At 40.1% G+C, this 13,572-nt stretch overlaps 1 protein-coding gene across 2 annotated transcripts in view; it reads left to right on the top strand.

Annotated features, from left to right (window-relative positions):
- Positions 1-13,572, top strand: part of TNFRSF19 (TNF receptor superfamily member 19) — a 166,472-nt gene that overhangs the window by 12,455 nt on the left and 140,445 nt on the right. The window contains exon 1 of one of the 2 annotated variants that reach the window (XM_069202243.1): positions 2,609-2,687. The exons of the other annotated variant lie outside the window; for it this stretch is intronic. The gene's annotated coding sequence lies outside the window, so the exon portion shown is untranslated. Of the gene's footprint in view, positions 1-2,608; positions 2,688-13,572 lie in introns of those variants that run through there. 2 annotated transcript variants of the gene reach the window in all.

The following is a 13,572-nucleotide window of genomic DNA, read 5'->3' as shown; positions in this document are numbered from 1 at the left end:
TAAGCGTGTTCGTTTATATATTTTATGTGTTGTGTGCATGCGGAGAAAGTACCTTTTACTACACTCTTATGTTCTACGGAATGTGGGCGGGTGGATATTTGAATCAATTCTTCAAATACAAACTTACGTCAGCCTATCGATCCTTAATATATATTGCATTTTTTTTTTTTTAGTTTTACTATGCCCTGTATTTAAATTACAACAGGCTAAACACAAGTTTCTTTCTTAGTAGGTAAAGTACCTAATCCATAATCTACCTATATCCACACATCGCCCATATAACGTATTGTCCGAATGTGGTAATCTCATCTCTATTACATGTTCTGTAACATTTGTCTATACAGCAGGCTTCCAAAATCACCCCTTACTCATGATGGTACATTTCTAAATCGGTCTACAGTCACATTTTCTCTTGCCCTATTACTGATAGCAAAAAGTCCACCTATTTCCTCATTGAGATTTAACCAAATTATCTATGTTTTTAATAATCTTCATAAATGTCTATGCATTTCCGCATCCATGTTCAAACCCCAAGGCATTTCACTTCCAATCAAGATAATCCATTTGGTTTCCATCCTCCTAAGTGTCAATTCACGATCTCCTCCTCTCATATTCGGTTTTATATGATGAATACCATAGAATTTTAGTCCTCTTTGTTCACCTTGATGTTGCTCCCAAATGTGTTTGGCCATTAAATATGTTGGCTCTCGATTGTTATTGGCCCTGAGATGTTGTAGTATCCGAAGTTTCAATTTATTTACTGTGCTACCTAAATATTGTTTTACCACAGGTACACTCCAAAACATGAACCACATAGGGAGTATCACAATTTATCCTTTCTCTGATTTTCATTGTTCTACCATCCGATATTCTAAAATTCGTCATATTCTTCCCAAAAGTGCATGCTTTACACTTAGTGCAGTTCCAGAAACCTTGTTGATTGTCCTTTAGCCAATTTGACCTATTTTCTTTATATGGAGTCATGTAACTGTTAGTTAAATGGTCACCTAATGACAGTGCCTTTCTATAGGTGATCAAAGGATATTTGGGCAAGGATTTTTGTAATGTCTCATCCAAAATTAAAATTTCCAGTTATCCTCTAACCGTTTTTTGGTCATTTGACTATCTGCATCAAAGTGCATGATGTATCTCACATCATTCATTTTTTAGTTAACTTGGTTGTTTTTCATTTTTGGTATCAAGAGTTCATCTCTTTTGCGCTGCATTGCTCTCCTTAAGGCGTCATTCAACACTGATTCTGGATATCCCCTATTATAGAATCTTTTAAACATATCATCCATTTGATTCTTCAGTTCTATTTCCTCTGTGCAGTTTCAGAATAACTTTTTTGTGTGGATGCACTCCTTGTGGTAGAGCAGAACACCATCACTTACAGTGAAGTTAGTCAGCAACTGAAGTGTGCTGACCCACTGCCCCATCCTACAAAATGTAGTGGGCAGAAGACAAACGTGAATGAGATAACAAAAGACCAATGAATTGAGAAGGTTGGTTGAACGCTCCTATAAGTATGTTAAGCTCCTCATTCTTTGAATGGCATTGGGCAATTATATATATAATTTTAGTAAAATAAAAAGATCTTGCCCAATGCCATTCAAAGAATGAGGAGCTTAATTGTATTATATATATATATATAATATTATTATATATATAATTTTAGTAAAATAAAAAGATCTTGCCCAATGCCATTCAAAGAATGAGGAGCTTAACATACTTATAGGAGCGTTCAACCAACCTTCTCAATTCATTGGTCTTTTGTTATCTCATTCACATTTGTCTTCTGCCCACTACATTTTGTAGGATGGGGCAGTGGGTCAGCACACTTCAGTTGCTGACTAACTTCAAAGAATGAGGAGCTTAATTGCACAGTTGTTAGCTGCCAAGCGATTAATTTATCCGTAAATATCTAGAAATGGAACAGGCCAACCACATAGAAAGAACAGTGCAACTTTTTAAGTGATTTGCTTCCCATTCCTCACTTATTAGGTAGGGTAATTTGGGAAAGTGGCTTCTCTCCTAAGACTGAGTTGGATCCATCTATTTTGAAGGAAATCTTAAGTGGCAAGGTAGACACTGGTGAGAGAGGCATTCATGAATGCAACTTTGTTCATGTGTACACATCATTATGATTCCATATCTATCGTAGTAGACTATTTGCAACATTAAGAATTTTCTAAAGTTCCACAGTTCTGTTCACAGAGGAATGATTGTGTTGTCACATTGCTCTAGCAGTTGTGATGACATCCTTCATGCTATATTTGAAACCTAAAACTGTGGAACCGTCACAAGGAAGTGCAAGTCAGTCATGCCTACATATTGCAATTTCCCTATTCTGTTTTTTTCACTGCCATAAAGTTTGTGTCAACCTTTGACACTAATATAGCCTGATGAAAAAGAGGACCCCATTCTGTGCAATGACTTCACAAAATGTTGACTTCCATATTTTTGGACATTTCAGTGTTTTGATTTCCACAACGTTGTACTGCGAAGCCTGTTAACTAGCAAAATAATGCTTTAGCCCATCAAGAAGAGTGTAGCCAGATTAGATTTATTTTCACTATGTTTCATATCTACTATCTTACAGGGTACTACTGCATACTACATGGTATCTGTAGGCCCCCTTTACCATCGGAGGGAAAGGAGCAACTGTTGAAGTCCACTCACATATGGTAGGTGAATTTCTTATTTGCTGCCCCTAATCAGATTGAAAGAACTTTTAGAAGGTGAATCTGAGTAGCAATTTCCTCAACTGAATGTTTTGGTTCTAAGACTAAGGAAATCATGAGGGTATTGTATAGCCTTTATTGGACCCTGTACTCCAAGGGATCTGCTTCTATGTTTCATCCTTTTGAATTATTATTGCTGAATCCAGTCACAGAGAACAAAAAGGAGGCTCCTTGTTGAGGTGTAGTGCATAATTAAAATCTGCAGATATTTTAGAACTTTTCCCCAGGAGATGCTGTGGGCATGCAGAGAACCTTGAATTTGATCCTGTCTCCAACTGGTAGCCAGTGGAGAGCTGTCAGTGCAGGCAAGTCTGTGGCTAGGGCACATTATGTCTGTGGCTGTGGCTAGGGCACATTATGTCTACTTGGTTCTGAGCCTCTGGAGCCTGACAATGAGATATATTTGGGGAGGCAAATGTAGTTGATCATGGAGTAGACCAGGCCATAGGGCCTGAGAGTGAACTAAGGAAAGGCCTTGCTTCTTCCAGTTACACCCAGAATGTCCAGCCCAAACAATCATCATGGACACCTCTGCATATTCTCCTTGTCAACATCCTCAGGGGGACATACTGCACATGTTTTGGGATTATCCTATAATGTGTATCTTCTGAGACACAGTTTGTATGGTCCTCCAGAGAGTCACAGGTTGTTCGGGCCTGAACAGTCTAGACTCCTGTCTCCTGGGCCTCCATTGCTGTCGAAAGACGGGTGGGGCAATGACTCGATTTATTGATCTGGTACCTTTGCTGGCCAGAGGCACACTTATGATGAGATGAAAGCTGCATCTCTACCAGGAACCCCACAATGGTAGGCTACAGTGTTACATAGGGCTGTGGTGGAAACCATGGTGCTGCATGGGGAGGAGCTTTGGGGCCCGTGGAGGCACCCAATAGCTGCATCCCAGGATGACCTCCTGCACACTCTCCAAAGAAATCCTGATGATGATATGTACCCATCATAGAAACACATGTGGTCACTGGATTACCATGGGCCGGGCTGGATTACATAGACCATTATGGATCCTGACCCAGTCTGACTTTTCAATATGGACCTAGGCACCCATCGCTAGCTAACCACCGGACATCCCACACAACACTACATTCGTACCCGAAGTAAGAGACCAGTCTTGATGTTAGTATTGCTGTGTTTTCTTCTCCTGTTATTATCTCCAGTGCAATAATATGTGTACTTTTCTGCATGTAATGTGAGAATCATGATGCTGATATTGATAAAATAGCAGAATACAAGTATGCAGTCACAATGCCACGCATGCTATATAATTCAAAGGTTTTAAATAATGGAGTTTACTAGACAAGACATGGTGATGGCTCTTGTCAATTTCACACGATGGTTGGAGTAAATGAGAGGATTAATCGAAAGTAGGAGGGCTAAAGATTGCTGTCTTTGATCCCTCTGTTGACTTGCGGAAGGAATAAACATCTGAGTCAAAGAGTATTCCCAGGTTGCTAGTTTCTGGGGTAGTTAAAGAACAGGCACCAAGACCTGGGTGCAAGTCGAGGGATATTGATACAGGTTCACTTTCTCCTATTATTATGATTTCAGCTTTGGCTCTGTTAATGGAGGAAATACTCTCATTTATCCAATGGAGGGTGCAATTCAAGCACAGGATGATGCTGGTGGTGGTATTTAGGTCGTTGTGTAGCCAAAACGTTTAAAACTGGATTTTCGTATTGTCTGCATACTATTGGAAGTTTGCTTTGTACTGCACAAGTAGCTGTGCTAGGGGCAATATGTACATGGTTAACAAGAGGCTGGAGAGGCATGATCCTTAGTGGATGCTGCAGGATGTCATGTGTCTCGATAATTATCCTATTCTCTTCCTGGCTTTTTGTCTGAAGTTACAAAAAAACAGATCAGTTTCAAGGTATAGTTGCCCCAATATTATTTTCCATTTCCCCTGCCTTTCCAGCACTAGTTTTCATCAACAGTGTCATAGGCAGTGGAGACTTCTGGGTTTATGAGGGTTGTTTTCTTGCCCCTGCCTATTTAAAGAAGGAGCTTCCTTTTATCTTCCATGGCTGTTTTGTGCGCCGCAAGGGGCTAAATCTAGACTGGTGGTCATGGATGAGATGGTTTTGTTCCACATACTATTAGAGCTGCCTGGTCACCTTCATTTCCAGAAGCTTCCTGAGGAAGGGGAAGTTGAGAATGTTTCTAGCTCAAGTGTGGAGACTGTGGGCATGATTTAGAACTCAGCCGATGAGTTACTCTGTCACAACGGTGAGAGATATCCTGTCTGGCAAAATCTGGGATTTATTGGGATTTAGATTTTGACAGACGGGATATCCCTATGTATTCCAATGACTTTTTGGTGCTGTGCCGGTAGGTGGTCATAGCCTTACACAGCCTATGATTGTACCCAATAAATACTGATACCACATGATGCAGTATTATTTACAGGGTGCATTATTGCCTCCCCTTTTTGATTTCCACCCCTTGGAATGAGGAATGAAGTAATACAACTGAGTCGCCATAGGTCAAGAGGTTAGCATGAAGAGGAAGTTAAGACTAAGGGTCTTGTTTAAAGTTTGACCGAGAGAGTACTGTGTGAAAACATGGTGGATGTCCTGTCTGCCTTATTAGGAGTGGTATTGATTATAATGCACTTGTAAAATGGTGGACTGGACATCCGCTACGTTTTAAACAGACTACCCTTTGTGTCAAACTCTACAGAAGGTCCTTAACATTGTGAGAGCAAGTATCTCTTGAAAATGTCCACCCCAAAAGCTGTAACTCAACTTTTCTATTTATTTAACAGTAGAAATGCACATTACAATGCTGATAACATAATAGAACATGACATTGATCCTCTACTGCATTCATCAGTTGTTGCCAACCTCTGCCATTTTTGGTAAAATATGATAATATTTTCAACATAAATAAGTGTTGAACATGAATGCCTTATATTTACAGGGAGAATCCACTAAGTTCAGTGATGTGTGTGGGTGGGGTTAATCTGATAAGGATTCATTGAACAGAAAAAGGTGAAGAACACAACCCCTGTAAACGATTCTCATTGACACTGTTTGGGGTTCCACCACCCCCTCTCAATTATTTGTAAATATGAACCATGTGTATCACATATTTTGGAAAGTACAACTTTTTTTTTTACGTGAAGGACATTTTTTCATAGTGTAATTAAAGTGCTTCCTTCGCCCCGGACCCAAATGGTGCATCTAAAATTAATCGTAATTCATCCGAAGAAAACAACGAATTATTTCCTTAATTAGGCGAGCAAAATTATTTATGCGTGCATTATCCTGGCCAACAGATCACTTCTCCAGGCCCTTTTATGACTCATTTTCTGAACAAACATTGGCAATCCTAATAGGTCTGGCTTATAACTGAAAGTGCACCATCAGTCACTGCTCAGTTAAGGTACTTACTAAATTGTCATATATGCACAGGGCCACTCAACCTTGCACACATGAATCCATTCATCCACCCACTCGCTCATTCTTTTTTAAAAACTTTTCTTTATCGATTTTTAAATTTCTTACATGGTTGGGCATTTGTAATAGAGTAACGTGATATAACATTAAGTAATACTATACACAACATGAATAGCATCCCGCATACATATACTGTAGTAAGCTGTTGCTCACTTAAAATAGACATTCACAATTCGTTTTCTGAACTCAAAATATCTCATTACTAAGAAAGAATGGTTATTATACGCAGCCAGAGGCCTAATTAATAGAGGAATAGGAAGTATGAAGTTGGTGGCATTAATAGAAGAGAGTGGGATGGTGAGAGTATCCTTTCATATTTCCAAATGGTTGAATAGTGGAGGCATAAATTTGTAGATGTGAAATGCAAACCACCAATGTTTTCTGGTTTATCCAAGTCTGGGAAGATGATAACTTGGTTCAAAGTAACTAATATGGTGTTCTGATCCATCTATGTATGACACACTTGCATTATGTACTATCCAATAACGGAACCTTTCACAGGATGCCAGTCGAAATAGTTCATTTAACCATTCCACTGCTGTGGGTGATATTCTAGACTTCCAGGGGCGCAGGTTCCATATATCTGCCATTGTCAATGTGATGGTCATCCGTATTTGCCACAAAAAGGACGTTCCATTTGCTCATTCTTGCATTTATCCATTTATTAATCCCTATTAAAAAAAAGCATGCAAAATTCAACACGCATACAAAGTGTAAATTAAAACAGTAAAGTAAAAAAGAAAACATGCCACCACCTAAATGTGGTCAGAGTGTGCTGCAATAAATAATACAGTTATAAATAGAAGCGGGTGGCTGGCTTGATGTTAGCATATTATTGTTTTCAAATTTCAACATGGCTGTCAGCTTTAGAAGCCGCTTGTTTCGCCATCTTGAAGTCATAAAACTGTGATACCCTAGGCAAATACCATTCCAAAATGCTTGCTCTGTAAACAGAGCAATGGGAGCCCATCTTCGAATGTGACACTGTGCACAGTGCACAATTGTTGTCAATCCCACATGGCTGACATAATGCTCTTAAATGTGGCAACCGCCTTAGAATGGTTAAAAAAACTCTTTGGCTATCCGGTTCAGAAGAAGTGGTCAGGCGGAATGCGGTGTACTACAGATGAAATGAGTGGTAAATGAACTGCCCGGTTGTGAGTAACACAAAAAGAAACACTATTGTGAGAGGAACTTTTCCTTCATCCACATGATTCCATGTGTATGCTTCCGCTGAAAAAGACTACCTGTAATGCAGTTCTTAATATGTGGGAAAGATTATACTTCTGCTTATTCTTGTGATCAACACAGCAGCCTGAGCTGGTTATTGTACCAAGCTGAAGATCAAGGACATAGACATAGTCCATTCATGACGACATGTCAGACAGTAGATCTGCACTTCCTAGGACATCTACAGATTTTGGTACTATGGTAGAGCACAGTAGCATAGACCAAAATGCACCTCTCCTCCTCCTACCCTGATCTTTTAGATGTTGCTCTCTTTTTCCTTTGCAGGGTGCTTTCTACCGAGACACATTCTGACCCAAAATCCCTGCCCATACTTTTACCTTGTCATTGCTGCCTGGATTTGTGATAATAAAGCAAATCTACGTTTTTATAAGTTCAGACGCCACATAATTAGCAAGTCTATCAACACAGTGGTTAAGAGACCCATCTTTGTAACGCAATCTTCCGCAGTTCTTGAAACTAATTGGCATTGCATGTTTATTAGTATGTATTAGATCATCAAGCTGCAGAAAGGAAGCTCTTTTCCCTTTTGGGGGTTTGAGCGCTTAAATCAGATGGCCAGATCGCCTGGAGAGGTTAATTTATCAGATTATGTTGAAGTTTGTGCTTTACAGATTTGTTCTTTTCAACTTCTTACACGCGTTCCTCGCTTACCCAGCGCCTGGAGAGGCTTCACAGAATGTGGACCGAGAGGGTATCATGATATCAGGATTAAACAAATGTAGCACATTCATCACCGACTCAGATCGTTTTCAGCTAACTAGGTCAGACCAAAGTGGTCAAGAATGTATTTATTTTTTACAATTTATGAGAAGTATTTCTTCATAATTGATGCAATATGGAATTTAACTTAGCTTTTCATGTTCTATAATTTGAAAGCAAAAACATCCATGTCACCACCTTGTGTCATCAGGTTTTGCTAACGCAACAGTAAGTGTAAGAACCAGAGGATGTCCAATTTAAAGATGAGCTGATAGTGGAAAAATCAGTCTTTCCGCTGTTGTTGCTTAATGCAGCTAAGCTACACTTTAAGTGCTAGCCTGTGGCATCCAACAACCTCAAAACTATAAATATAGAAAGTTAAAATAAAATGGGGTTGCCTCACCAAGGCTGTTGCATATGTATGTGGTGCTTAGCTCCAGAAAATGTGTATTCTAATCACCTATAACGCTGTAACAATTCACGTCACTATATTACGAGGAGATTTAATTTACATTTGCGTAGTGTATGCAAATTATCATAAACTGGACACTGGAATGTTTAACTTGGATGTGTAGAAGCTGTAGCTTCTCGAGGGAGTATCTAATGAGTGGCCTGTGGCATGCAACACAAATTGGATGAACAAGCAAAAATAATTCACAGAACCTAACACATTAATCATCAACACGTTTTTTAGCATCTAACGTATAGGCAAATGAACCTAAGTGGTGCATGTAGGACAGTAAAGTGCACTGATCTCCCATTGTTTTAGGATGTTTGAAAAGGGATTAACAGGTGTAGGTAAATTATTACTTTTTAAAATAATGCACTTGGGAAGAAAATTTATAAAAATGACTCTGTCAATATATTCTAAAAATAAAGAAAATGTAATTGTGGGTGTGACAGCAACCCCAGAGTGAAAATTAGCGGGACTGCAATTACAGGACCACAATCTGTAACGTTGGGCAAATTATTTTCGCAATTGTTTCAGTGCCACACATGGATTTTGTAAATAGTTTCAGTTGTCTTGACATCCGCTCTTTGTCCCATCTTTGAACTAGAGTGTCCACGATGAAATCAGAATGGAGTTATCACCTGGCAGCTTCACAGTAGCAGGGAAAATAATCTATGTAGTGAAAAACAACATCAGGGATAAAATCCTGGCGATACAATATGCATATCTAGGGTGGGAAGCACAAGCATTGAAAACAGGAGGCTCCTCACTGTGCCATGGCTCAAACAGATTCATAGAGAGAATTATTGGAAACCACTTGTATACAAAGATTATGAACTGAAGAGTTACAAATATCTTATTGGAGAAAGACATTCTAGGAATGATTGTCAAATATTGATCTAACCCCAGTCTGACAAAAATACCTGCTGAATGAAGCACATAAACCGATTCCGAATCCTGCAAACAGTTCTGCTCTTTATCTAAAATTAGGCCAGTGGCATCAGATCAATCTGGAACATGATTCACAAGATCCATTGAAGAAATCCTTTCTCCAAATTATGATTAGATTTTGGAAGTTTGTCAACAGAAAGAGTAACCTTTAAAGAAAATCACCAAAGCTCAGGCCTCGCCTGATTAAAAGAGTATTTATCAACTAACACTGCACTCTCTTTTTGATGCCTGAAACCACGATTACTAGAGAAAGGAGGAAAGTATCATTGGAGTTCATATGTATGTTTTCTAAGTCATGACAGAAATTGAAGAGGGGTCCCTAAGGACATTGCCTTCTACATACACCTAAGAAACGACATGAAGAGTTGCAACATCTTTTACAGGCTAGTACTTTATCCTGTAGCACAAGGTTTAGGAAAATAGTCAATCGTCCGTTTTTTTGCCAGAAATGATAGAGGTGTAGTGGTTTGGCATATTGCTCCAGATAGCTGGATACAATACTTTGAGAGTGTTTATTACCCAGATTCCAATTATGAGTTAATTATCAACAAGTAGAGTCTTTAGATAAGCCCAGTGTAGAATTTGAGATATTAGAGGTAACTGAGGCAATTATATATTTATCTAATATTGAGTCTTCATGCCAAGATGGGGTCACCTTCTGATTTATGTAAGGTATGCATAGTGGGTATTTCTGGCAGCAAGGTCTAGATCTATTATTGTACCTGTCTTTAAAAAAGGTCAAAGGGGTGACCCTCGATGCTATTGGGCCATCTTGCTTATTGACTCTGTGGTTAAGTTTATGGCGCAGGTCATCCTTTCTAGAGTAACCACTTGGATGGAAGATAATAACATACAGTCTGACTTGCAGTATGGCTTTAAAACAGCCCGGGGAACCCTGGACCAGTGTCTAAGTCTACAGATGACAAAAGAGAAATATACAGCAGCAAAGGGTGTTCACTTCAGACAGCATTTATGGATCTTACGTTGACCAAGTTAACAGAAATAAACTATGATCAGTCCTTCTTAACATGGGAGTTGATGGAAACATAGTTATTTTTTACATGAATTACATAAAGATCTAACATCCTTGGTAAGATATGATCTAGAAGGAAGTTGTACCACATCTTTTAAAGTTCAGAAGGATGAGACAAGGGTGTATTTTAGCTCCAACCCTTTTACCCTGTATATCAACAATCTGGGTCCAACATTATGTGCATCGTGCAAAGACATCCCACAAGTGTGAACACAGCTCATTCCAACACTCTTGTATGCCTACGGTGCAGTGTTAATAGCGAGAACTGCCATCGGCTTGCAGCAGCCTGTTGAATCCATTATTGCTTTTATGAATAGTTTGGACATAACTACCAACTAGTGAAATCACAAATATTGGTTATGGGATCTAGGGGCACTTGAAAGAGAAGGTGCATTATGTAGCGGACTGAGATCTCCAGTGTGAGGACCTTCTCTTGGTGTTTTGTTTGACAAAAGAGGGTCATGGGTGCCTCTTGTGTCAGGTGTGAAATTCAGTGGCTAGGGTTGTTACGAGTGTGTTTGACTTTGCCTCCAGACTGTGATCAAAACCAATTAAAGCTCTGATTAAAATCTATCAAGCCAAATGTATTTCAATGACAAGTTACAACAGTGACATTTGGGCATAAAAAGAGTATGAGTCATACAGCAGTGTTCTGGATGGTCTGTGTAGGAGTTGTTGGGAGATTCCAGCATAGAGAGTGTTGCCCTAGTCCAGCCTGCTGGTGATGAGAGCTTGTGTAAAGGTCCTTCTGGTGTTTTGAGGCAACCATTTAAAGATGTTTTGCAGAATGCGTAGGATGTGAAAGCAGGAAGTGCACACTGCTTTGACTTGAGCCATCATGTTGAGCTTGTCATCTAGGATGATCCCTAGATTTCTTGCATGGTCTGTGAGTGTTGGTCCTACCTCCAATGGCTACCAGGTGTTGCCTACTTCTATCTTTTCAGAGTTCAGCTGCAGGCAGTTGGTTCGCTTCCAGCCTGCTACCATGGTCATGCAGTTGGAGAAGTTGGTTCTGACGGTGGTTGTTTTATCCGTCAGATAGAGGATGAGTTGGGTGTATGAGATGACAGTGATGTCTTGTGATCATATGATGTTGGTGAGCGGTGTCATGTTTATGTTGAAAAGGGTGGGGTTCAGGGACGATCCCAGTGGTACTCCACCTATCAGTTTCTTGGTCTCTGATGTGAAGAGTGGAAGCCAGACCCTTTGGAGTTCTTCTGTGATCCTTGTATGCCAATCTCTTGGAATCTTCTGATGAGGGTGTTATGGGAGCTAGAGTTGAAGGCCATAAAGAGGTCCAAAAGGATGAGGGTACTGTTTCTCCTCAGTCCACGATGATTCAAATATCATTGGTGGCTGCAATGAGTGCTGTTTCAGAGCTGTGGTTTTTCCTGAATCCTGATTGAGTATTGTCTAGAAGATGGTGAAATTGAAGGTGGGTTGTGAGTTGCTTGTTGGTGGCCTTCTCAATCACTTTGGCTAGATAGGGAAGCAGGGAGATGGCTCAGAATTTGCTCAGTTGATTTGGGTTGTCTCTAGGTTTCTTGAGGAGGGTGTTGAATTCTGCAAGTTTCCATTAATCTGGGAAAGTGGTGGAACTGATTGAGTTGCTGATGATGTGGGTCAGGGTGGTGCTGATTGGTGATGTTTCCATGTTGGAGACGTGGTGGGGGCATGGCGCCTTAGGGACCCCTGAGTGAATGGGTATGAATGACTGCTGATGTGTTGTTTCTACTGAGGGTTGTCGATTTGATAAGGTGACCATCCTGGCTGGTCATGGGTAGGTTAGAAACACGTTTTCTGGGGTGTGGTTGGTGTGCAAAGTTGCTGTAGTTTTTGCAGTTTTGCTGTGGAAGAAATTGTATATATTGTCGCAGAGTTGATGAGAGGCAGCGATGTTGGTGACAGTGGCTGCGGGTGAGGTGAAATCCTTAATGATCGAGAAGATCTCCTTGCAGCTGTTGGAACTTCTTTCTTTGTGGTCCACCACTGCTTTTTCTTTTTTTTTTTTTTTTAGGTTGAGCTTAAGCGTTCCACCTCGTGTATGCTTCATATGGCTTAAAGCGATTTGATTTGTTGGTTGCAGTGTCCTTTAAAACTTCTTGCTCGCTAGTGATCAGTTCTGCCTTTTTCTCTCTCCTTTTTCTGTTTCAGAGCAGTGACCAACTGTTGTATTATTCCAGTTTGGTTTCTTTCTCTGTTGCTACTTTGGCGTTTCTTTGGTGCTCCCTTTTCACTGTGGGTGTTTTAGGCTAGTAGCTGCCTGCGTTTTATTTCAGCATTTTGTTCCTCCCACCTCCTCCGATGTCGCTGACATTTGTTTTGGCATTATTCCAGTGCTGTCCTCAACTTGGGCTCCTAAAATAAGCTTATTTTACCAAAGAAACACCTGGTCATTTAGCTCACTGCTCACGAAAGCCACAATATGCCCTTTCTGGTATAATGTAGCTAAACCTAGAAGCAATGATGTGAAACTTGCCTAGCCTCGCATCTGGAGTCTCTCCTCCAGGGCCCCTCCCTGCAAGCACTCAGAACATCCCACACAGGGCATTGCTTATCTCCTTTATTGGGGACATAAATCTTCTCAGTCTGCCCTACTATTGTTAACTTCATTAGTTCTTTGTTGAAATTGGAGACAAGAACCCTTGCAAGACCTCGTCTGTTAAAATAAAAATAAAATACTTTTCCAGCCTTATTTTCCATCATCTCTCCTCAAGGGCTTGTGATTTCTGATGTCAGTAGCCGCCAGTGACCACCAAAACATGGCAGGAAAAGACAAAATTATGAGACAGGATCAAGCAATTCATGTGGTAAGAAAAGTCCAGTTAGGAATTTGCCATGCCAATAGCTCTAACTCAAGAAGACCTATTGCATTGCAAATGCTTGTATCATTTGCTGGTAATAACGTCTAAGGGTACCTCTGTACGTAGTTCTTTTGGTGGTGTTGTGGCTGGCTCTCCTTTTCCTTTC

This window comes from Pleurodeles waltl, chromosome 8 (assembly GCF_031143425.1).
Source record: "Pleurodeles waltl isolate 20211129_DDA chromosome 8, aPleWal1.hap1.20221129, whole genome shotgun sequence".
Taxonomy (NCBI): domain Eukaryota; kingdom Metazoa; phylum Chordata; class Amphibia; order Caudata; family Salamandridae; genus Pleurodeles; species Pleurodeles waltl.
Note: the sequence above shows the minus strand (reverse complement) of the source record. Positions and strands in the feature narration are given on the sequence as shown.